Below are 25,902 nucleotides of genomic sequence, written 5' to 3' on the forward strand. Positions count from 1 at the left end.
ATCTTGTAAAAGAAAATTTCCAGGGTGGGGGAAAAGAGAGCATTTGGGGTTTTAGCTGTGCTAAAAACTTCTTAGGGGGAAGATGTGAGGTTGAGAAGAGTGATCTTTCCAAATCCAGTGCTGTGCAAGGAAGCCTTTGCCAGGGATTGTTGGGATACAACCCAAGGGAGACAGGAAAAAGAGCACGGGAAGGGCTGAACATCCTCTCCTCTTTCTCCCACCTTCAGCATTCACCTGTTTTCTTCCAGGCTGGGCAAGGCTGAGGAAAAAAATTCTTTTTCACTGCCAGGACAGGACAGAGCATCCCATAACAGCCTGGAATTCATTGTCCTGCTGGGGAGACGCGTGGGCAGAGCAGGACAGGGTACAGTGCCACTGGGAAATTCCAGCGTGGCCTTGGCACAGCTACACTCAACAGATTTATCCTCTCAAGCCCAGCCAAAAGCACTGGAGAATGTTGTTGTCTGAGCAGCAGCAAGGTCAGGAGTTTGTGATGCAGAAAACACAGCCCTGAGGCCGTGGTTGGAGCAGGAACTCACCCATGACTGTGCCCAAGAGGTGTGGCAGCTCCCTGAAGGAAAAGCTGCAGTTTGCACCAGTCCCACCAAAATTTCCTTGGAAATAGCTGGAATGGAGATTAAAGGGAGATTTAATTCCTAAGTACAAACCTTGAGTGACCCCCTGCCTGTTAAACCAGGAGTTATTTGTGTACACCACAAATTAAAATGATCCTGAAGTTTAATTTTATTGCTGGTACATTAAAGGGAAAATCCACCATGACAGATGGGATGATCCTTATAACCTGCACGGGATGATGCTCTTGATCCTGTAGGACAGGGGACATGGAGAGGAGGCACCAGCTCAGGCTCCAAATGTTTTGCTCTGAGCTTGCTAAGAAGTAAAACACAGCGTGGAGAGAATCCCAGAATATTAGGGTTGGAAAACACCTCCAAGGATGGGGGGAAGCTGATACAAAAAACCTCCCAGGTAGGAAGGTGCTGTTTGTTACCTGTTGTGGAATGGGGGTTGTCCCATTTAAAACAAGCAAACATTTTCTTTAAGCAAAATTCCCAAAGGCAATTCTTTTGTTTCTTTCAGTTTTATCCCTCTGGGAATTTTTTCATGTAGGAAACAATTTAAAGAATCATATCATTTCAGGTTTCATTTCCAGCACCTAAAACAACATATTTTTCATGGATAAACACAGTATTTCAGAGGATCCCACTACCTTTACAAGGAATTTGCTTTCATCAGAACACAGTTTTTCTGTCTAAACCTCTCTTTAGTGAAATCAAGCCAATCAATGAGATCCTTTGGGCGGGTTTGGGTTTGAGCTGAATTCCAGTTTGCTTTGAGGAATGTGCCCTCCTGTGGGTAGCAGAGACAGCTGCAGCAAGCTGCTCCTCTGGGAGAAAAGAGAAGGAAGAGAAAAATCAAACTTCTCTTTTTTACCGACAACTTTTTGAAATGAATCTCCCTCCTCCAGACCCTGTATGAGAGGGGCGAGATCTGGCTCATGAACAGGCTGGAAGAAACAAAGCAAAATTAACCCCAGTGATCAGTTTGGCACAAGAGGTGGCCAGCAGGTCCCTAATTAAAAATGACAGCGCTTTGGTGATTCCCTGGGAGCTGCCTGACTCCGGGGTTTCACAAAGGTGTTGTGCTGAGCATTACCAAAAATTTCAAGCATTATCAAGTGTTCAAATATCCGTGTCTGTGGCACCTGGGGACAGGGTTGATGGTGGCCTGGGCAGTGCTGGGCTGGTGGTTGGGTTTGAATTTGAATTTCAGGATGTTGTTGTCACCTGTGCTTTGGGTTTCAGGCAGTAATTGGCACTTTGGGAGGAGCAAGAACACATCCAAATTTTTTACATTTCTTTTACATGTGTTTCTTTACATTGTTTTACATTTCTTTTCCAGAGGAATAGGCACTGTTCAGTGGGGAATTGTGCCCTAAAAAATAAAGTGGTAGCAGACCTGCAATAACACATTGGAGGTGATATTAAAGAGGAGAGGACTGAGGAATTTCATTCAGCTCCTGGTAAATTTGAGTGATATTTCAAAATCAGCATGGTGCAATTCAGTGTGGCCAAATCCATAGTGCTCAAGCAGGAATAAGTGACCACAGGATTAAAAAAATAGATGTTTATTGAGTGTTTTTTAGGAAAGGTCTGGGCTTTTCCAGCTTGGAAAAACAGAGGATTGATTCATTTGTAAAACAAGAGCTTGAGGGAAGGAATGAGAACAACCTTCAAACAAATTACGAGTTTTTAAGGCAAATCTATTAATCTGGTCTCAGAATCTAGGAGTAAAGTTGGATGTTTATGTGTACTAGGTGATTTTATAAAAAACATCCCGCCTCTATTTTCTCTTTTACTGTATGTTTCACTCACCTAAAAGTTGTTCTTTTTAAATATCTGTGGCTTAAGCATCTACAACACATTAAAAATAAAAATTATTTTTCTCAGGAGCTTCTCAAAAGCTCACTCAGTGTGTCCGTGGTGGTCAAACACAAAACTCTATGAGTTTTTCCAGTGTAATTTTCATGGTAATCTCCCTAAAGCAGGAACAGCAAGTCCAAATTTGCAGATGGACCACACGCTAACCAGTGTCTCCAATTTATATTGCTTCTCTCAGTCACTTCCTTTTCCAGTAACTCCTTTCCCAAAGCCTTAGGTAAGAAAAGTAATAATCCTGTGGTGTTTGGAGCAGGCTGTGTTATTGGAGTCTCCATGGGTACAAATTCCACACACTTCCTTGGCTGAGGCTGGGACATACTTTTCAGAAAACGTTGCAGAAAAAAATACATCATAAAAGCGTGGGTTTTTTTGTTTTTGTTTTTTTATTGCATGTCAGGAAGGCGATCCTGGAAATGGTGAAATTCCTGATGGGGATTTTTCAGAACAAGTGGTGGTGATTCTGCTGAGTTGTCCTGTAGGGGAAAACCCCATAAAAACCCCACAAACAGAGATATTTCGTAAAGCTTTATAAAGAAATACTGCTTTCCTTGGCAGCACCTGCATTCAAAGAATACGAGAGTGACCCAGGGCTTGTGCTGGGTTTCATTGACAAAATAAAACAGGACGGGATGTGAGGAGTGAAGCCCTGTCCAGCCTGGCCTGGGGCACTTCCAGGGATCCAGGGGCTGCTCTGGGTACCCTGTGCCAGGGCCTGCCCTCCCTCCCAGGGGACAATTCCTTCCCAATATCCCATCTGAATTTCCTTTTTTCAGTAGGAAGCCATTCTCCTTTGTCCTGCCCCTCCATCCCTTGTCCCCAGTCCGTCTCCAGCTCTCCTTTAGTCCCTGCCAGGGGCTCTGAGCTCTCCCAGGATCCTTCTCCTCTCCAGGTGAGCACCCCCAGCTCTCGCAGGGCAGAGAGGCTCCAGCCCCGCGAGCACCCCCGTGCCTTTCTCTGGATCCCTGCAGCAGCTCCGCGTCCTTCTATCGTAACCCCAGCTCTGGGCTCGCTCCGTTTGTCCGTAGTTGATGTTTTCACGTCCCGGGGCGCTGCTGCCGCTCCGCTCCCCCAGCTCCGGGCGCTGCCGGAGCCGCATCCAGAGCGGGAGGGAGCAGCGTGTGCCGGGCCCGATATCCCATCCCAGCCATTCCCCCCTATCCCCCCAGGTCACCCCAAACCCCACCGTCCCACCCCGCTCCCATCCGGATCCCGCGCGTTGTTGTCAGTGACGTCACGCCCCGTCGCCATGGCGACGGTTTGATGTCATGCGGAGGGAGTTAAAAAAGAAAACCAACCAACCAAACAACCCCAGAGGCAAAGGGAGAAAAACGCCAGCCCGCCAGTTTTGTAGTGTTTAACAACGGAAAAACCAACTTTTTTTTTTTTTTTTTGGGGGGGGGGGTGGGATGATTTATTGAGGTGAAATCATCGAGGCGCGCGGCCGGCCCCGCCCCCCCCCCCCCCTCCCTCCCGCGGGCGCGCGCGCGTGGCGCGCCCGCCCCGCCCCGCGCCGAGGCGCCAAACCGCGCGCCAAGCGGTGGCCACGCCCACCCACCACGCCATTGGTCCTTCCGCGGAGAGTCCCGCCCCCTCAAATGACGGGCAGGCGATGCACCAATGGGAACCGGAGAAGTGCTGGACAAGCCCGCTTAGGGCGGGGCCGGGCGGTGACGCGCCGGGCCGGGGTAGCAACAGTTGCCTCGAGACCCGGCGCCCGGCGCCATAGTGACCGTAGCCCTGGAGACTGTTACTTGCCAACGGCGGCAACGCGCGGCCCCGGCGGCCGGAGCCCAGCGCAGCCCGCGGCACCCGGCGGGGACGGCAGGTGAGCGGGGCCGCCCCGTGGCGGGCTGGATGTGGGACCGCGGCCGTGGAGGTGGGGATGTGCGCGGGGTGCAAGGGGATGTGCGCGGACTCCGCGTCCTCCGCGGGGCCGGCGCGGCTCGGGCCGGCGGCGCGGACCCCGCTTGTCCCGGCGCGGGATGCGCGGTCCCGCTGCTCGCCGGGGCGGAGGGCACCGGTCGCGCCGCCCCCGGAAAGTTGGGAGCGGGGGAGCGGCGTGAGGCGGCACCGCGGAACCGCTCCGGGCTCCCCCTCCCCGGGCCGGAGGCGCTGCCCCGGGGCGCCGCCCGCAGCGCGGCCCCGCCCGGGCACGGGAACCGACACCGCCCGGCCGGCGGGGAGAGGCGCGGCCCCCGCGGCACCGCCGCTCCCGGCGCGGGGCTTCCCGAACTCCGCGGGCTGCGAGCCCCGAAGTGTCCGCTCGGGGTCGGGAGGGGGCACGGAGCACCCGCTCCGCTGGGTTCGGGTCGGCACCGCTCCCTAGTGTGCCTGCGTCCCTCTTCGTGCTCTTCCTGTCGCCGTGCCGTCCCCGTCCCTCTCCTCCTGCTGTCCCCCTCCCCGTGCTGTCCCCGGCCCCCCGAGCGCTCCTCCTCCTCCTCTTTGGGGGTGGATGGAGGTGGTTTCAACTCCAGCTCATCCCTGGAGTTTGCCAGAGCTGGGAGATCCCGGCGCTCGCTTTCGTGTCGGTCTTAGAAACGAGGGGAAATCGCAGCGAGATCTATTTGCAAGCATCCGCCGTCTGTTCTTGACGTGGTTTCTCCTGTTTGTTTTGAATAAAGTGTGTTGTGAAACAAGATTCATCTCCTGTTAGAGTGGGATTTTGTGGACGTGCCTGTTTCAAGCGTGAGTTCCTTCTGCCTGATTAAATCTTTCCATTCTCTTTGCTTAAATAGCACTCTGAAGCCTTTATCTTGGCTTTGCTATTGAAAAAGGTGAGGCTTACTAACTTAAAAGCAGAATAAATAATAATTTTATTAAATATTGTTAAATCTACTTTACCTTTTTGCTTTTGGAATATCCTTAAACTGAGGCTTTAACTGGTAGGTCAAAGTGAGAGCTTATCTTCGGAATCATTTAGTCAAGGCTTTTTTTCATCTGCTTCTGCCCAAACTTTTCTACTCTATCTTGGTTACAAATCATTTGAGAATAGAGACTAATGTCTGTCTTAGAAAAAAGAAAAAAAAAAAACAAAACAGTCTCTAAATACCGACCTAAACTCCTGGCCTTCCCTCTCAGCCTCTGCTGTTTCACTTTTCAGTCTGAGTTTGCCTCAGTTAGTTCAGGATCAGTTCAGTCTCAGGTTTTATTTTAAAGTAGCACATTTAGTACAAGGGGAGGCATTTTGAGACGCTCATTCATAGTTACTTTGTTCAAGGCGGGTTCAATCAACTCTGACTGTGTCTGCTGAGAGAGTTTGGGATGAACAGTTTGATTTCTGGGTGGGTGGAATCAGGTGAGGCAAAACCCCCAAGGCAGGACCTTGTAGGACCAGCCTGTGAGGTGTTGGATACATGAAAATCTTAGTTCGTTTTTTAAAAAAACCAACACATCCAGCTGAGTCTTCACCTCTCGGTGTCGCTGTCCCAGGGGAGGGGAGATGTGTTGGAATTCTGTGAGATGTGTTGCATTTGCCTTGGGGTTACACAGCTGTGGGAGGCTCTGGGGATTTGTTGTTTGGAGTTGGTGTTGTCAGAGCTGTTCCCATAACCATGAGGATTGGAATTGCTCATCGTTTTCATCGGAATCTGGGTTCTCAGGTAACAACAGGATCTTGGCCTGAAGGCTGACAGCGCAGAGAGAAGGGGTTGACAGCTGGAATTTCTTTGTCCCTGCTTGCTTCCTGCAGAACAGGAATGATCCCAGTGTGCTTGGAGATAGGGACAGGAGCATCCCCTGCCACAGAGGAAAGGCAGAGCCAGGTCCCTCACAGCCACGGTGGCTCCCACAGACAGTCCCTGCTTTGCATCTCCCTGCTGAGCCATTTGCATCTCATGAATTCTTCTCGCCCCTGTCCTGGGGCCCCGTGTGCCAGCTCTGCTCCTGGGGGGGGTCTGAGCCAAGGGGAATCTGCAGCCCCTGGAGAGGGGGTGAGACCTGCAGGCAGCACACTGGGGCCCTGGCCCACAGCAGGTTCTTCTCCTTTAGCATCAGATCTGCCCTCTCAAAGAGTGTTTCGTTGCTTTTCCGTATAAATTTGTAGGATTGCCATATAAATTTGTAGATTTGGTCGGTAAATGGAGGGCACTCCTTCATCAAGGAACTTGGCACCACACTGAGCTCCTGCAGCAGGGCTGGGAGGGATGGAGTCATCATCCCAAGACTTAAGGCTGAGTGTGGTGTAGAGAGAGTCGCTCTTAAATCGTGTTAGATATGTGAAAGTACGTCAAAAATACACTTTCTGTGTCCTTTTGTGTGTGTAAAACACGATCAGACCTATCCCTGGAAGTCTCCAAGGTCAGGGGCTGAAGCACCCTGGGCTAGTGGAAGGTGTCCTTGGGACAGGGTGGACCAAGGCAGGATTTCAGCTCCCTTCCAACCCATCCTATTCTGGGATTCTGTAATTATTGAGCAGCCAGTGCCTCTGATGACGTCATTTGTCCTGGCTTTTGGGGGAAATCCTCCAGCTGAGAGTATTCCCTGCCACTAAAAGTCACTTTCTGCCACGAAATAACTTCGGGGCTGCCGCAAACGCGGCTCCATCACGGCAGAATAGACGGCGCCAGTCATTGTCTTTAAATAGTCCCCTGCTTGTAACACCTCTGAGCACCGACAGCTGCCACATTGAATCACAACATGTTTTCCCTGCTGCTACAGGCCCGTAAACAGAGCTGCTTTCCCATATTCCAGCCCGTTTCCCCCGCTCCCTTCCAGCCCTTCCCGAGCTAAAAGCGGAGTCCGGGCGCGCTGCTGATTCAACAGGCGGGTCCCGCCCGCTCGGCTCCTCCGCCGGAGTTTCTGCTGGAGGCTACCGAGTTATATTTAACCCGAGCTCTGCCTCCCTTCCCTGCCTCCCTCGGAACAAATGGCAGCGCAGTGCAGGGCTGGAGCCCGGCCAGCGGGAGCCCGGCGTGCCGGGGCTCGCCCGGACTCGGGGCTTGGGATCCGTCGGGGTCCGGGATTGCCTCGCCGATGTTTGACACGCAGGGGAGGTTTCTCTCTGTAATCTGCGCTTTGAGACGCGTTGTTTTGTCTTATTTGGACTGGCAAGTCTTTATTCCTTTGTTCAGTCGCAAATCCAGCTTATTGTCTGGGAACGTGCCGGCTTTCCCACGTCGGGATGTGTCTGTCCAAGCAGCTTATGGAGTAATTCTCCGTAAATGCACAAATAGATGACAAAACCTTCCTTCAGCACAAGCCGTGGACCTCTTAACCTACTGAGCAAAGAGGAATCCAAGCAGCTTATGGATTAATTATCCATTATTAAATTCATAAATAGATGACAAAACCTTCCTTCAGCACAAATCTTAACTCCCTGAGCGAAGAGGAATCCATTTGTACAGGGCACTTCCCAGAGTCCCTTTTCTTAGCACACAAAGCACAGAGAAAATAATTTCAGGGTCATATTAATACACAAATTGTTTTTCATTCGGGGGTGCGAAAAACAAAGTTCACAGTTTAGAATTTTAAAAGTTTAATAAGGGATAAAACAAGGGGCACAAAAGATCTATGAATGCAAAAGCCAATATGATATTGTCATCTACAACGAGGGGGAAGCAAAGAAAACCCACTTTCAGCTTTTGGTGATGTTTTATAAGAGATGGCAATGTTTACATTTCAGAAATAATTTCAGGACACGTTAATGGAAAAATTATTTCCAAGTGGGGAGAGGGGAGGAGAAAAAAACTTTAATCTTTAGGTGATGTTTTATGAAAGATGACGATTTCTAGAAAAGCTTAAATATTGTTAATTCAGCTGAGTTGTTAAAACAATACATAGATATGTCTAGACATGTGATTTCATGTCAATGAGTGAGAAACTCTTCCTCTTCCCACAGTATTCCTGCTCACTTATGTCCCTGCAGGGTTGGGCAGTGTCTATGCAGCAATAAAGTTACAAGGTGTGTTTTAAATTGCAGCAGAAGCAAGAAGTTTCCCAAACAGAACTTTAGAAGCGGTTTTGGTTCTTGATCTGATCTTGAAATCACAGAAGAACCTTTCCCTGAGATCTATCCCAACCCCCTGACACAACTTGATGTAATTCCCTTGGGTATTTCCCGATGTTCCACAGGACTGAAGAGCTGTAGAAATGCCAAATGAAAGCATTTGAAAAGTCATTTAAAGGCAATTCATAACTTTCCTTTTTTTCCTGAGTTAGATTTCTATTAGGAATTTGTTTTTCTGAGCTTAAGAAATGCCAGAGGAGTCTCAGCATTGTACAAATGTGTCGTGGGAGGAAGCTTTGCAAGTGGTTAATGACTGAACATTGCAGTCAAAGGAACAGGTCACAGAATGCTACACCAATAATGACTTTTATATAAAGAATATGCAAACAAAAATCAGATGCTTTGTTTTCTTGTCCCAAATCTGAAACAAATCCTCAGTAAGAATCTGTCAGCAAGAAGCTGACAGAAATAATAATTATATTGCCTGTAGAGATATTCTTCCCTGATGCTGCATGTAGCTCACTGGTGCATATTCCCACCATCTAGATACCACAATTTTTTTTTTTTTTCCTGTGTGAGGGGGTTTTTCTTTGGCTTCATGTACAGAATGTGTGGATGTGTGTGAGGACAAACAGCAGCAGGTACCTGTGTGCAGGCTCTGAGGAGGAGCAGCTTGAGACACATCCCTGTCTCCTCTGGCAGGGTGACTCCATGCTCTGACTTCTTCAGGGCATCTCTGATCCTTACAAAGTCTCACCCTGGCAAAGAAAATGTGAAACATGAGCAGGAACAAAGCAGAGGTTCAGAGGATGGCAGCGTGTAGCAACATCTCTGGATCAGGAGCTGGAGTGGCAGGACAAGGGGGAATGGGTTGAAACTGAGAGAGGAAATTTAGGTTTGATCACCGCAGAAATTTTTTGCTGTCAGGAGGGTGAGCCACAGGTTTTCCAGAGCAGCTGTGCCTGCCTCATCTCTGGAAGTGTCCAAGGCCAGGCTGGATGGAGTTTGGAGCAGCCTGGGATAGAGGAAGGTGTCCCTGCCACGGCAGGAGGTGAAATGGGAGGAGCTTTAATGTCCCTTCCAACCCAAACCATTCTGTGATTGTGTGTTTACACACAAAATTGTATTTCCCCCATCCTTTCTAGAGAAGAGGACTGTGGCTGGATTTACTTCTCTGCCAAGCAGCTTTGGAGTGCACATTTTCCTTTTCCCATCAGGAACCAAATCCATGCTCTAAACTCATAAACATCCCATTTGCAGCCGTGCTGGGGATGAGGGAACCCTTGTGGGTTCCACACGTTAGGACTGAATCTGGGTGTGAAGAGAGATGGTTCTGTCTGCATGGCTGAGGTTTGGAAGTGCAGGAGGATGAAACCAATGCTGAGTCTGTGCAGAAAGGCACCCGTAATTCAGGAATTTGCCTGGGATTACGTGGCTGGTGGTTCTTTGAGGTTAACAGGAGGCAAAGGGTCCCACTGAATGGAGCCCGTAATTAATGCCTCTTGTGGAGGTGTCACTAGTTAAGACTGACAAGAAACATCATGGGAAGAGGAGAGAAGGGAAAAGGTGGGGGTGGCGTGATTATAGGCAAACAACCTCAGCAGAATTAGCAATTTCCTTAACCACCACCTGGTTAGTCATTGTCAGACTGTTCCTTAGTATCAGCTTAAGATCCTGTTGCCACCATGACAACCCTGGAACTGTTCTGGAGAATTTCTGGCTTAACACACAGCTGATTAAACATTCACCCTGCCCAGGGAATTATATCAGTTATTCTCATTCTTCTGACCTCTGGTGTCTGGGAGTCCTGGAGGCTTTAGATAAAGCAGCCTCACAGTGACAGGTAAAAAACCCTGCACTGCCTTTGCCCTTGTGCAGCTGAGCAGGGACAGGGTGGGACATTTGACAAGGACATTTTTCCCCCTAAGACAGTGATTGGAGAAACCAGGGCACTGAGCACTGAATTTTTATTATTATCATACAGAGACATCCAGCAGTGCTACACAGCAATACAGTGGTGGCCTCAATGCAATGCTGGTGGAAGTTACTGTGTTCTCCTGATTTGTGAGGGTTATTTATGATGCATGAGTGTCTTCTAGAACAGACCTGAGTACCTGGTGATGCTTTTGCACACAGGATTTCCCATGTTTTAGGTGCTATTGGAGTGGAGCTTCAATTCATGTGAAAGGGAGTGGCTTCAAACATAAAGAGATGAGGTTTAGATGAAATATCAGGAAGGAATTGTTCCCTGTGTGAGTGATGAGGCTGTGGCACAGGTTGCCCAGAGAAGCTTTGGCTTCCTGGAAGTGTTCCAGGCCAGGCTGGATGGGGCTTAGAGCATTCTGGTTTGGTGGAAGGTGGCAGGAAGCAGAACAGGGCGAGCTTTAAGGTCCTTTCCGACCCAATTCGGGAATTCTGGGATTCTTCTTCTGTTCCCTCCTTGGTTTTCTCCAAGATCTGATCCTGAGCTGAGCTGATGTGATGGGCTGGCTTGGCGCTAATGGTACCTAGGATGGGTTCAGTTACTGGCTGGTAATGGACAGTTTCACAATTAGATTATTTATTAATTATCCTTTACTCGTGTATGAACAAGGCTGCTTAACAAGGCACAGGAACTCCAAATGCAAATGGCATTTCTGTCTCCATCACCTCATGACCACGGTGGCACAGGGTGTCACCAGTGTCTCCAGTGCCCAGGACAGAACTGTGGCACCACGGGGATGAGCAGGGCTTTGTTGGGGAGCGTGGGGAGAGTAGTGTGTCCTTCCTGAGCCTGTTCCTCACTGCTGCCAAACCTTTCCAGTCTGCTCAGCCCTGCAGGAACACGGAGCTGGGGAAGGGTCTGAGGAGCAGCTGAGGGCACTTGGCTCGTTCAGCTGGAGCAGAGGAGACTGAGGGGAGACTCCTCGGGGGCTGCAGCTCCTCCCGAGGGGAGGCAGAGGGGCAGGGGCTGAGCTCTGCTCTGGGACAGGGACAGGAGCCCAGCAAGGGCTGGAGCTGTGTCAGGGCTTGGGCTGGAGCTCAGGGAAAGGTTCTTCTTTCCCCCGAGGGTGCTGGGCACTGCCCAGGCTCCCCAGGGAATGGTCCCGGCCCCAAGGCTGCCAGAGCTCCAGGAGCGTTTGGACACCGCTCTCAGGGATGCTCAGGGTGGGATTGTTGGGGTGTCTGGGCAGGGACAGGGGCTGCACTGATGATCCCTGTGGGTCCCTTCCAGCTCAGGATATTTGGGATCCTGTAAGCCCAGGCTGGAGCAGAAGGTACCTGGAGATGAGTGCCCTTCTCTGTGCAGCTCCTGAGAGACAAGGCATGGAAACAAGGATGGGTTCTGCACAGAGCTGGATATTCCAGCCAGCTCAGCCAGCTCTGGGGCCTTTCTGACAAACAGTCTCATGTTTTCTGTTCTCCAGGGCTCTTGTTTGGGCAGTGAAGGGAGGTTGTGCAGAGCCTGTGATAAGGTGGGAGGAAGCAGGCTGGGAGATAAGCCCAGGCTCTCCGGGTGCTGGAGGTGCTGCTGTCAGCGCCGTCACCTCCCTGCTCTGTGCAAGGATGTTTTTCTCCTCTTTTCCTGAGCTGTCTGGGATGGTCCAGTCTAAAAAACAACTCAAAATCCACCTCTGGGCTGTGAAATGTGGGGGGAGATGGGAATAAGTGCACATGGACTGGTTCGGTCTAATTTATCTTCAGTCCTTGCATTTAAACAATTTCTTGTGCTATTCAAACCCCCACCCTTCGCCCCAAAGGAGATGAAATGCAGACCTTTTCAAATATTCATGACCTTAAATGACCAATCATGGGAGGAAATTTTTATTTAATAGGTACAAATAATAAGAGAAATAATGGCTCCTGGTCACCAGGCTGGTCTTCAGAGCTTCCTTCTTCCTAGCAAATATTTATTCTCCTTAATGTGACAGACGTGCACCGTTGTTAGAAGACTTCCACCTGCCAGGGAGGTGAAATATCCTCCACAGAATATTTCCTCAAGCTCTTGAAGAACCTGGGGCTAGCCTGCAGGCTGCCCAGCTCTCACAGATGCTTGCACTCAGAATGTAGATTTTTCTGTATGAATCGCTTCCCCTCAAAGAAGAAATGCAAAGTTCACCCTCATATTTTAGGCTCCTCCTCTGTCACATTGACCTGCACCACTCTGACCTGAGCTGGGCTTGCAAAAGCAAAGTTGTTGCTACTCCTGGTAGATCCTGGTGTAGCTTAGAGATCTGTTGGAGTTCAAGTTTTCATTTTGAAATAGTATTTATGGGAAAATCTGGGAGTTTCCATAAGATCATTCCCAACACAGTGACTGGCACAGGGTGCCCAGAGCAGCTGTGGCTGCCCCTGGATCTCTGGAATTGTCCAAGGCCAGGTTGGACACTGGGGCTTGGAGCAGCCTGGGACAGTGGAAAATGTCCCTGCCATGGCAGGGGTGGAAGAAGATGAGCAGGTCTCTTCCCACCCAAACCATTCCAGGATTTTGTGGTGCTCTGAATATTTTTTGGCAGGCAGGAAGCACTCAGAAGGGTAGAACTGCTGCTTGTTGTGCTAATAAATGGATTTATTTACATTTCAGGGTATTGTCTTGTGTGCTGCCACCATTAGAGGTAATTGTGGAAGGTGAGGAGTTGTAAACCAGATAATTCATTTTTCAAATTGTACTGGAACAGCAAAAGTGCTTTTTTTGGTTCTTACCACTGCTGTTCTCTACAGTTTCATTCTTTCCAGTGTAGATGCTGCTCAGAACATAAAAATCTTTATAACAGCAACAACAAAACAAAAAAACTCAATAAAAAAACCTAAAACACACCCCCCCCAACACAAAAAAAAAAAAAACAAAAAAACCCCAAAAAACAAAAAAACCAAACAAACAAACAAAAAAAAAACCCTCACGAAATCTCAACTTGGTTTTGCTTTTGCACACAGCACAGCATTACCTGTGTTTTTAGGTAAAAAGTGCAGTAATTTTTTTTGGCAACAATCAGAAACCTCTGTGTTCACAGAGGTTTATACCTGGCTACTGAAATTTGGAGTCAGTTCATTGTTTATTCTTATAACATGACTATAAACTGATAAAGTATAAAACTTATAAAGTGAGGTAGAGGCACTAAAGCAGAAATAGCTTCTTTAAGTCTCATGTAATCTCAGTTAAAAACCATGAAATTTTGAGGTGTTGCAGTGCCAGGAACCCCAGGAGGATCCCGATAATGTCACCCTGGATGGGGTGGGGTCTGCTCTGTGCTTCTCAGAAGTTTTGGGGGAGAGGCAGAGCAAAGATCATCTCACACCGAGGACAGGGGTTAATTATTGAATTATTTTGTGCCGGTTTCATCCGTCACAGGAGCCTCCTGTGCAATCCCATCGTGGACATTCCAGCGCTGCTGCGTCACCCACGCTGCTGGGCTGGGCTGGGCTGGGCTGGGCTGGGACACAGCTGAGTGAGCAACCTGGGGGCTGTTTGGGTTAATAACTCTGTTAATTAGGGATGAACCCCATGCTGGAGCTCCTCTGCTCTGGAGATGGAGAGGGAAAGGCTCCAGGGAGAGCTCAGAGCCTCTTCCAGGTCCTCCAGGAGAGCTGGAGAGGAACTGGGGACAAGGGATGGAGGGACAGGACACAGGGAATGGCTTCCCACTGAAAAGGGGAGATTTTTGTGGGATATTGGGAAGGAATTGTTCCCTGGCAGGGTGGGCAGGCCCTGGCACAGGGTGCCCAGAGCAGCTGTGGCTGCCCCTGGATCCCTGGCAGTGTCCAAGGCCAGGTTGGACATTGGGGCTGGAGCACCTTGGGACAGTGCAAGGTGTCCCTGCCATGGCCAGGTGGTCCCTTCCCACCCAAAGCATTCCATGATTCTGTGATTACAGCCAAGGAATGGATTGCAGAATGAGTCTCTCCGTGGACTGCTTTGTCCTCTTCTGCCCCCTTTTCATGGATTAAATCTGTCACATAAACATGATCCACCTTGTCATGCTCAGCATTTTCAAGTCCCTGACTTCTGCCCTATGGGGAAATGTGCTTGTTCTTTAGCCCCACAGGCTCCTTGCAGGCTCTGTCTTTGTGAAAATCAAAATCACCACTTCCTTGCTGGGGACTGAAAGGAAATATTTTCATATCGAAACATCTGAGGGTGTGACTGTCACAAGAAAATCTCTGGGTTTTCAGGCACTAGGGCTGTATCAGTGTCTGTGGGATTTGGATTATTTTCTAGATATTTATACACACTGATGTATAAAATGTACCTGTGTACGTACATATACAGACACATTATGAGAGAGTGTATTTCCAAAAGTAAATTGTTGTCAAGTGCAGTTCCAAGGGTATTTATTCCACATTTCTGATTCATCTCTTTGCCTCTGGACTCCATCCTCTCTGGGGTTTCTGTGCCACCTTAGATACCCCTGGGTCAGGGGTACCCCACACTCCGAGGCTCTGAGGCATAAATTAATCTCTGATCTAGCCAATGTCATATTTTTCTGATCCACAATCCACATCCATTGGTACTTCAGAGTGTGTTTGGGAAACCCTGCTTTATTTGCTCTGTGCTCTCATTTCCATTTTCCACTAGGGAATAATTCAATCCCTGCTTTTTTTTGCCTTTTTTTTTTCTTTTTCCCCACTAGAAGCCAGAAAGTTAAGATGGGCAAACTCATAATGATTAATATTTGTAAAGTGGTTTGAAAGCCTCAGGTGATTGTTGCTTTACTCACTGATCAAAACAAGACACACATTTTTAGGGGGTGGTGTAATTATTGCTCTTCTTCCAGGTTTGGTTGGTTGTTTGGTTTTTTTATTTGTTTGTTTGTTTGTTTGTTTTTCTTTTTTTTTCTTTTTTTTTGGATGGTGACATTATTTTTCTGCTTTGTGCCCTCCTGGAATATTTTGTGTAGAGGCACTTAGAGAATCCCAGAGTGGTTTGGTTGGAAAGAACCTCCTGGCTTCTTTCTGCTCCCATAAAATGATCCCCCAGGAAAAGCCCCTACCCAGAAGACTTTCCTATTTTAAAATTTCCTGCCCCAGTTTGCTGGGGGTGGGGATCCTGCAGGGCTTAAGCTGGTGGAGATGCAGAGATGATGCTCAGAGCTGTGTTTTGGTACTGAAAAAAATGAGAGAGGGAAAACAGCCAACAAACCCCTGGAGAAATGGTTTAATTAGAGAAATTTGGGGGTAAGAGTGGCTGGGGCATCTCCAGTATCACTCTTCAGGCTGTTTTAGGATCTGGATGAACACACAGCTAGAATGCTCTAAAAAGGAATTTTGGAACGAAAATGAACTGCAGATGAGTAAAACTCCATTATTCCATATTGCTCTGTTTGCAGGACCCAGTGAAATTCAGGAGATTTCCCTCTTTGCACATTTAAAAAGTCAATTTTTATCATGGGTTAAATTCCTCCAGCTGTGTTCTAACCTCATGTCCTTAAAACCCAAGCTTTTTCCTTCAACTGCCACCAAATAATTAATACATCATACACTGCAATTCTAATTCACTTTCCCCTAAGAATTACTTAATATCTTGGTGATGAGTCTCTCCTTAGTCAATCATTAAGGAATTTCTGTTCTAACTTTATTTTGGCAGCTACTTGCTTGAATTTATATTGTGATGTTTGGGCAAGGAAATGTTCTACACAGTGAACGCTTTGAATGCATTCTCCTGATTTCTGAGTGCTTTCTGAATATATGAGGATTGAATTATGTGATTAGCCAGAACATCTTGCAATATTCTGCTGGGGAAAAGCAAATTGTCTGTGGATGAATTTCCACTTTACACTTCAGGTTTATAACCATCATAGCACAGCAGTGAAGTGGAAATTGGTGACAACTGACAGCCTGCGGCCACTCTGCAGTGATTTTTATACCTTTTTCTTCCTCAGGTTTATAAAAATTTTACTAATTTTTCCTGCATCAGAAAGCTAATATAAGGGTTAAACTACTGCCTGTTCCCTGGAAGAACGATTTCCCCCCAAAACAGGAACATGTGTAGACTGGTTAGAGGATACAGGTGGTAATAAAGCCCAATAATGTAATAGCACAGGATTTGTGTTATTTATTTATTATTTGTGCTATTACCCCTCAGCTGGGTACAGCGAGCTGTGTGAGTCCTTGGAGGATACTGAGTGCTGCAAGCCTGGCTGGGAGGGCAGTCACCCCTGGGGATGCCATTCTCTGACTTTTGGACAGCTGGAGCCATTTTCCCACTGCAGAAGCACAAACAGTTTTGGCCCTTGCACACACGAGTGCAGGGGCTCGTGGGACTGGAGAGCCAGACTGCAAACATCATTTGATTATGCCTTGCCTTGCCTTGCCTTGCCTTGCCTTGCCTTGCCTTCCCTTCCCTTTTTTCCATTTTTTCCATTTTTTCCCTTCCTTTTTCCCCCCCCTTGTCCCCCTGTTCCCCCGTCCCCCTCTCTTCTTTTCCCTTTTCCCCTTTCCCCTTCTCTCCCCCCACAGCTGTCACTGCCTCTTTCCCAGTCACCACCACCTCTCCTGAGTTCCTATTAACCCTCATGTTGCTCCTCTGAGTCCATTTCCTAAATTGAGTCATTCCAGGCTCCCTTTGTGTCACTCCTGGAGGGGGAATCATCCGACACTAAGTGATTGTGAGAGACAAAATCCCTCACCTGTGAGTGCAGAACAATGAGAGTTATTCCTTCTGGAGTGCTTTCTGCCACAGCACCTGAGTGCAGATGCAGGGAAGATGATGCTGCTCTCTTTATTTCTCCCTTCCATCTGCAGAAAGTAAAACTTCTCCAGTAAAAAAAAAATAAAAATAAAAACTTCAATGTTCTATTGATTGTAAAAATTTACTGTTAATGTCTTGATTGCTGGACTCCTCTGCCCTATTGCACTCCTTTCAGTTTAGCACCAAGTGGTGAATAAGAGCAAAAAATGTCCCTTCTCATTTGGAAGGTTGAACTGGAAATTCAGGAATAACAAAATCTACTTGGCTTTTTTGCCTTTGAAACAGGCAGATGGGATCGTTTAACATATCATTTGCTAAAGTTTATTTTGACTGATATCTGATGTCAAGTAGCACCCCAAGCAAATATTTCAGAATAAAATACCATATTTCTGACTTACAGCTCTGTTGCTGTTGGTTTAAACTAACTATGGTGATAAAATCCCTCTGGTTGGCACAGGTTCTGGTAGCAGAGCAGTAATTGTTTGTATACTATATTTTAAACCACTCATGTTTTCCGCTGTTACGTTAATGGAAAACATATTTTGACATCTTCCCCTTAGCTCCCTGCCTAAACTAACTGGGTTTGGAATTCCATTTGGCTGCACAGAAGAGATTCTTCCCTCTATTCCCCACCCAAATCTCTCCTTGGTAAATAAAGGAGCCAATGAAAGGTTAAGTTTTTTTAAGAGGACAAATCATTCTGCTGTTAAAATTGGCAGCACCGTGGTCTTTCCTGGCTACCTGCTGGTCTGAGGCTCTCCAGAGCTGCTGGAAGCTGTTTCTGAAATGCTTTGAGCTGCTGGAACACGTTTGGCTTATAAATACCCACAGCTCATGGCTCATCAGAGACCTGTGAGTCAGAGAGAAGGGAAGGGTCCAGGGTGGATGTTGTAGAAACCCCAATCCCAATACCTCAGTAACAGAATAAAGTGGAGTTTCGTGTTCTGTGACCTGTCCTCTCTGCCCTTCCTACAGGACTCTTTTCCTTTTTTGTCTGTTTGGGAAGAACGCTGCAAAGAGGGGATTTACCCTATGGAATGCCAGATTAGTGTTGGGTTGTATCTTTTAAAATACAGGTTCATGCAATTCAGTCACAAAGGAAAGTTAAGAGAGCAATAATGGGGTAATAACCAAACAATTCATAATTTTAAAAGGAAAATAAAGTGAATCCCTAGTACAGTGGAAGACCTGAATGCTGATTTCTTTGATCCTTTTGAAACTGTGCAGCTCAGGCAGGAGAGTCAGCTTGAGGTGAGTTGATCAAGCCTTCTCTGCAATCTCTCCTATGGAAAAAATCCTTTGAAACTTCCCAGCCCACACAGAGCAGGGTCTTGGCTCTCAGTGCCTCAGACTGATCTCCCTCTGCTTCACATGATGACAGATCTTCAATATTCTTCATGGGAGAATAAGGGAGGAAAGCTGCTGCTGCTGCTGCTGCTGCTGGTTCAGTGTTCTTGCCCTGTGATTTTGCAAAATCCAGAACAGGTCGATACCTCAGACAAGTCTGAGGGGTGTTTAAACCCAGCAATATTCAGCTTCTGCTCCTGGAGACACAGATATCCAGGAGCTACAGCATGGGCAACATCCTCCTGCCTCCTTTGGTGCTCCAGAAAGAAATGATGTGCTCCTGGTTCTTGAGCTTTGGCACAAAACTCTTTGAAGTCAGCTGGGGTGAGGCTGGAAGGGAGGCTGGTCTTGCTCAGAATAAAAAAGGAGTTAATCCTTGCACTGGGAACTGGGCTCCCTGTGGGATCTGGGTGGCCAAGAGAGAGCTGTGGACCTGACAGGAGAGCTCTGGTTCCTCCTCCATCACTGCCATCTCCTCCATGCGCTCAGAGAATTAAATCTCTGCAAATTCACTGCCTGGGTGTGCAGGCTGCGGTGTGAGATGAACTCAAGGGCACAGCTTTGGGGAATGGAGTGGCACAGGAGAGACCTCTCTGTCCCCATTTCAACTCTCCCTGAGCCAACAAGTGTGGCAGGAAACTGATATTTGAAATATCCATGGGGAAAAAAAAAAAAGTGGTTTTGGATGTGCCAGCCTGGAACCTCAGGTGATGCTGAGGAGGTTCCTTCTCCCTCTGCTTTTTCTGCTCCTTTATGAGCTGCTGCATCCTTTCAGCCTGGACACCAGGACCTGAAAGACCAGGGTGTTTCAGTGTAGATTTTAGGTGCCCAGGACAGATTTAAGGACTTGGGGGGAGGGGGGGGGGGGGGCAGGGGGGATTTTGGGTTGGGCTTTTTTAATATTATAGTGTGGAATTCTTAGGAGTATTTTTGCCAGAAATCCTTGGCATTTTGGCAGATTTTTGCTGTTTTAGTGCAGATTTTAGGACTTTTAGGGCCATTTTTAATGTGCTTTTTGTTTGTTTGTTTTTTCTGCCATTTTTAAGTTGGATTCCCTTGGAGTTTTTCCAACCCGTTCACCTGGTTTTCTTTCCTCAAAAATCACTGTGATCTCATTGGTGTTTGGGGCTGAGTTTTTTTGGTGCAAATTTTAGGACTTTTTTGGCCATTTTTAGTGTAATTTTTGGGGCATTTTTGCATTTCTTAGTACAATTTTTTAAATTATTTTTCTGTTTTTTTAGGCTGAATTTTTCCTGGATTTTTCCCGACGCTTTTCCCAGAAATCCTCAGAATTTTGGCAGGTTTAGGATGTTTCAGTGCAGATTTTGGATGTCCAGTGACTGATTTTAGGACTTCTTCACTGGAAGGATTCCAGGACTTCTTCACAGGAAGGATTTCTTCACTGGAAGGGGGATTAAACATTGGAAGGGGCTGCCCAGGAAGGTTTGGAGTCCCCATCCATCCCTGGAGATGTCCACACCTGGATGTGGCACTCAGGGCTCTGGGCTGGTGACAACTTGGGGATCAGGCACAGCTTGGACTCCATGATCTGAGAGGTCTTTTCCAGCCTAAATGATGCTCTGTTACAAAACCCTTTTTCCCTGCAAGAATATTCCTAGAAAACCTTTATTTTTGCTCACAGTGTTGCACTTCTCCACTGGTATTTGCATTGCTGATTATTTGGCCTTAGGAGAAGAGTTGGTCTGCTCTCAGCAGCTGGTGGCTTTCCTTTCCAGAGGAGATGGATTTGGTTTTTCCATCCTTGAATAATTTAGATACTATTCATAGCTTAAAAATATTACTTTGCAGAGTAACGAGGTGCTCGTATGAGGCTGAAAATGAATGTTCTGATGTATTTCCACCTGCAAATTACAAAACTGCTGCGTGAAGTTTGCTGTGACAAAGCTTTAGGGACTCCAGTTCAGTCTGCATTTAATCAATTTGTTTTGTAGAGGAAAATCTGTATCAAATCTGGCAGTCCTTTTAATGGGTATGTTTCAGAAATGAAATTATGCCTGATTTTGGTTCTGAATGTGCTGTGACATTCGTGTTTAAAAAAAAATTAAAATTACTTGTTTTGCTTCTCTTCATTGTGAAATGGGCAGACATTGTGTATAAAGAGATTTGTTTCAGTTTTTTAAACCTTTTAAACAGGTTTTGTCATCCTTTAAAACCATTTTAATAGTTTTTGTCATCCTCAACTGATATTGGTAAGGAGTGGAGGCCCAACATAAGAAACATCTCATCATTTGAAAAACAAACTTTCTGACTGGCCTGTATTAGAGAACACAGTCTGGACTGGAATTGGGCTGGTGACATAAATCAATAGGATGCTCCAAGCTGAGACAAATACTTATTTCTTTGTTTGGAAGATGTGAGGACCCTCTCATCCCCAGTGTCTCCCACACAGAGTGTGGAGATATCACACAAAAAATACTGGGGAGAAATTCCTCCCTGGCTGGGTGGGCAGGCCCTGGCACAGATTGCCCAGAGCAGCTCCTGGATCCCTGGCAGTGCCCAAGGCCAGGTTGGACATTGGGGTTTGGAGCAGCCTGGGACAGTGGAAGGTGTCCCTGCCATGGCAGGGGTGGCACTGGATGGGCTTTGAGGTCCCACCAACCCAAATTGGGATTCTGTGAACATTCCCATTGCTTGGCAGCTCCCCTGGAGCCTCCTGCAGCAGAAGAGGGTCTGATCCCTGAACTTGAGCTGCCAGGACCTGCCCTGTGCCTGTGATGCTGTCAGCTCTGGAGGTGCCTGTGGGATGCTCCTCTCTGCTCCAGCTCCTGCTCTTCCCTCTGCTGCTCACTTCAGTTCTGAGTGGAGGCATTCTTAGCATTCCTTCCAGTCTGCATCGTAGCTACACAACATCTAATCACACTTCTCCACAACAACTGGCCTGTAAATTAACATTATAATGGATCGTAAGGGTTTGTAATTACTCAGAAATGTCACTGGGCTGGAAGCGTGCAAGGCTCTGCCTGTCAGCAGCCTTCCCTCTCCTGCTTCTTGGAGTCTTCCTGCAGGTGAAAAATCCATTTTTCCCGAGGTTTTGCTGTCCTGAGCAGCACCTTCCTCCTCTGTTGTAATGATTGTCCTGGTAATGGTACAGGAGCATCACCAAAGTGAGGGGCCAGGCTGAGGAGAGCTGGCTACATCACTGAATTTCTCTGCTGAGCTCAAGTGTCCCAGCCATTTCTAAACACCACCAGCTTCTGCTTCCTTCTGTCCCATCGCAATTTTTATATTTATTCCTTCAGACAAAACAGCCACTGGAATTGCTGGAAGAGTTGCCTTTGGCAGGGATGGGGATGCTGCTCTCGGATGGAGGGGAGCAGAAATTTTTGAATTGTGTCTCAAATCCTGCCTCGGGCAGGGCAGCAGCATCGTTCCTGCTGTCCATCTCTGGCAAAATCAGGGCTTCTTCCCACAGGAGAATTCCCACCTCCAGAGGGACACAAGGGCTGCAGCAGTGGGGGTGGTTGCTGCTTCACCAAACTGACGCTGGAATTTTTGGCTCCCTGTGTGGGCAGCACTGCAGTTCCCTCAGAACTTGGCTTGGAGCAGCTGCATCTCCTGGTGTACCAAAAAAAAATGAGTTTTTCATCCCCTAAGGAGAGCTCCAGGTGGGTAGTGCAGGGTGGTGGGTGCATCCCATCCTGGAACTAAACTGGGAATATCCACCCCTTACACAGCTCCGTTCCCAGCTTCCTTCAGCCAGCATTTCTTTTTGGGAAAAGACTTTATCTGCCACGAATTGAGGTTGCTGCCTTTTTGTGGAAAAGGGGGGAAGGAACGAAATAATAGTTAATACTTAATGCATATGAGCTGCGATGCTGCTGGGGTTGCCTAGCAGCCACTCAGACAAGCAAGAGAATAAAAAGGGCTGAGTGAATGTGTTTGGAGCTGGTTCCTTGGTCTGCGGGTGGAATCTGACCCATGCAGCTCGGTGGTTTTTTGGTTTTTTTTTTTTTTTTTTTTTTTTTTTTTGGGAGGTGGAGGAGATGGTGGAATTTACCACTAATGGATATTTTAGCTCTGGATCATCTTTATCCACTCCCCCACCCCCATCTGGTTTTCCTTTTTGGTTTTTTTTCAAGTGTAACTTGGAGAGCTTTAGCCAAAGGGAGGTGTTAAAGTTTTATGTGTTTTTTCTGGAGATGGAATAGGCAAAAAAAAAAAAAAAATCTCTCAAAGAGATTTCTTCCTTCTATTTAGGACGGTATCTCTGGCAGTCTGGAGATCATTAGCATTTCATGGCCTCTTCAATATACTGCTCAGTAAATGCTGTAGAGACTGGAAATAGCTCCTGCAGTCCCACTTAACACTCCTAGCATTGCTCTCCTTCCTGCAAGAAGTTCATTTCATCTTCTAAAAAGCCAAAGTGGAAAGAAACTTTTGGAAAGAAAAAAAAAGGGGGGGGGGGCTGTTTTGAGCTTCTCTATGAGTGCAAATAAATTCCTTCCCCCATGAGACCAGAAATTCCCCAAAGTATAGGATTGGGTTAAAACCCCCTAGGAGATAAAAATAAGGAAGGTTGACAGTTTAAATAGTGATTTTCTGAAATCCTGTTCTTCTTTTGACTTTTTTCAGTAAAAGTTGGAAAGCTGGAAACCCTTTTCCTTGTCAGGCACTTGTGGGAGTTACAGGACTCCAGCAACTGGAATCCTAAAACCTCCGCTGCCATCCACACTTGAGAGGTGTGAACTCTCAATTTTAATGTGTTTTCCTCATCCCAGCAGTAATTTTTAGCATATTAAAGCAGGGGAAAGGGCACTTAGGAGAAAGGAATGAAGTGAGAAGCATCTTGGACTTTAATTTGCGATAAATATAGTGGGTCCTTGAGGGCAGCTGGTCTCTTTTACACTCTGAGAAGAGCTGATGGCTCTTGGGTCAGTGCCAGCAAAGATATCCCTGTAGGAATTCTGGTGTAAGGAGCAAGGGGGTCTAGGCAGGGAGTTTGGGCTGGTTTTACAGGCTGGGCTTTGAGTGAGACCACAGTTGGCAGGATGTTGGTCACGGCCACCTTTGCTGCTTCTGCTGTCATGACCGGAATTTTCTTTTGAAGTCCCTTCACTTGGCCAAATGTCACAGTGCTAAAGCATCTTTTAGCCATTTTCACACTGTGCTAAAGCATCTTTTAACCATTTTCACACACTTTGGAGGCTGCAGTGTGCTGAAGCTGGCCGTAAAGCAGTGGTGGGATGAGCAAGGATTGAATGAGCTTGATTTGATTGACTTTTTCATTAATGAGTGTAAATGCTCTCAGATCACCTCAGAGAGCTGCAGGTGCTGCCTGTGTTTTATCCCTTTGCCAGGGAGAGTCTCCAAATCATGACTTTTTAATTTCCAGTTGTCATTAAGTTGCTTTTGCCTGTCTTCCATAAGCAGCTGCTCTCTGTTGAATGCTGCTCGGAGTATCTCCAGCAAAAGATTATTTGCCTCTTTCAGAATATTTCTGGGTTTACTCTTCTCGTGCAGGGCAGTTCCCCTGAGAGGGAGATAAATGCTGAAAGACCAAGGAGTAGTTTGGGGGCTGATTCAGCAATAGCTGAGGGAGAAAGATCCTTAAACAAAGAACCAAAATTTTGGAAGATTTAATTTAAAACGTGCTCAGGATTGTGACTTTTAGTTTTCATCCAGTGGATGTGTGATTCCAGCTTTTTATGACATGAGAAGTGAATGCATCAGTCCAAGCTTGTGCAGTGCCCTGGGGGACTGTGCATTCCATCAAAGTCTGGGCTTTATCCTGGAGGTCTTTTCCCAACTTAGTTATTCTGGGATCAGTGGCAAAACACCTGGAGAAACACCAAAGGAAGCACTGAAAGCACCCACACCTGGAAATCACCAGTGCTGAGCTTTTCTTGCTCACTGCCGAGGTGAACTGAAGTGATGCCACTTACAGTTTAGATTGGAAAGCTGGAGAGATAAATTCTGCCCCAGATCTGCTCCTATTGAGTCTGGGAACCTGTGACAGCAGTCTGTGGCCTCACTGGTGATCAGCAAGCACAGCAGAACTTTTATGTGCTAGATCACACCACAGCACCCAGGACAATGATGTTTCCACCAGCCCAACAAAAACCTTTCTCTATTCTTTATTTCCCCAGAGCAAGCTCTCCCTTAAAATCCTCTGAGTGTCTCTGCATTTTTGCTTATGATTAATTGCCTCAAATTCTAATGTAAAAAAATCAATGTGGAGAATTTAAATTAGCTTTCCATGCTCGTGGCACTAGAAGAAAACATCCTTTTGATTAATTTCTCCTCTTATCAAATCAGAGGACACTCCAAAGCCACACACCCCCCCTCTCCCAAAAGCTCATTTCCCAGCCAGGCCGCCCTTCCCTGGATTCACAGCCACCACCAAGAAAAGCAAACCTGCTTTAAGTAAGTTAAACCCTGCTTGAAAGGGATCTAAATTCTGCTGGAAAACTTGGATGGGGTGACATTGGATGGGCTTTAAGTTCCTTCCAATCCAAACCATTCTGTTTGGAGCGATCTACAAATAGGTAGGGAAAAAAAAAAAAGAAATAAATTGAAAGAGAACTTGCTGAGAGACTTGTGCGTATTTGGGGGTGCAGAAACACCACGAGTCGTTTACTCCCAGCTCCAAAAAAACCCCAAACCCTTAATTCCTCAATATCATTTTTAAGAAAACCCCAACTGAACAAAAAGATTCTTTTTTTTTCCTCTCCCGATCATCTGCTTTGACGAGCCCTCTAATCCGTTTATTCTGAAAATAACAATTCAATAAAATAAACCCAAACCAAAACAAAGCGGCGGCGGCGCCCGCGGGGCCCCCCCCTCGCAGTTACCATGGCAAAGGCGTTATTTGTCCGTCCTGCCTTCCCCTGCAAGGGCTCCTGAAAATACCCGCTGACATATTCCGTGAGGAGGGAGCGGGATGGGGATGTTTGGTTTGGGAAAAGCTGCCCGCGTTGCTTGGCAACGGGAGGGGACCGGGAGGGGACCGCGTCACCCCTGGCAACCGCTGTTGCTCCCCAAACATCGCGGCTCCCCCCGCATCCTCCCGCCATCCGCGCCTTCCTCGCCCACAGGATGGGTTTGGGAGCTTTGGCCGCTCCATGAAACCCCTCAGAGGGGTCCCCAGAATCCCTCCGAGGGGTCTCAGGGTGAGCAGTGGAGACATTTCGCCACCACCTCCCCCTCCCAGTTTATGGTTCAAAAGGGTTTAAATCTTCCCCGCTCGCCCTGATCTGTCAGGAGCCTCTGAAATGATCCGGCCTGTGGTGGGGATAGTGGGGTTTGGGGATGGTGGGATGAGGTGGGTTTAGGGCATGGGGGGATGATTTGAGGTTTGGGGATGGTGGGATGAGGTGGGTTTAGGGCATGGGGGGATGATTTGAGGTTTGGGGATGGTGGGATGAGGTGGGTTTAGGGCATGGGGGGGTGATTTGAGGTTTGGGGATGGTGGGATTGGGTAGGGTTTTGGGGATGGTGGGATGAGGTGGGGTTTTGGGCATGGGGGG

General features: G+C 47.5%; 1 protein-coding gene across 2 annotated transcripts in view; it reads left to right on the forward strand.

Annotated features, from left to right (window-relative positions):
- Window positions 1-4,153: 4,153 nt before the first annotated feature.
- The window catches only part of LOC134054268 (DNA-binding protein RFX2-like), a 62,863-nt gene continuing 41,114 nt past the window's right edge, over window positions 4,154-25,902 (forward strand). For both annotated transcript variants that reach the window (XM_062509882.1, XM_062509884.1), the window contains exon 1: window positions 4,154-4,284. The gene's annotated coding sequence lies outside the window, so the exon portion shown is untranslated. The remainder of the gene's footprint in view (window positions 4,285-25,902) is intronic.

Source organism: Cinclus cinclus, chromosome 28 (genome assembly GCF_963662255.1).
Source record: "Cinclus cinclus chromosome 28, bCinCin1.1, whole genome shotgun sequence".
Taxonomy (NCBI): Eukaryota; Metazoa; Chordata; class Aves; order Passeriformes; family Cinclidae; genus Cinclus; species Cinclus cinclus.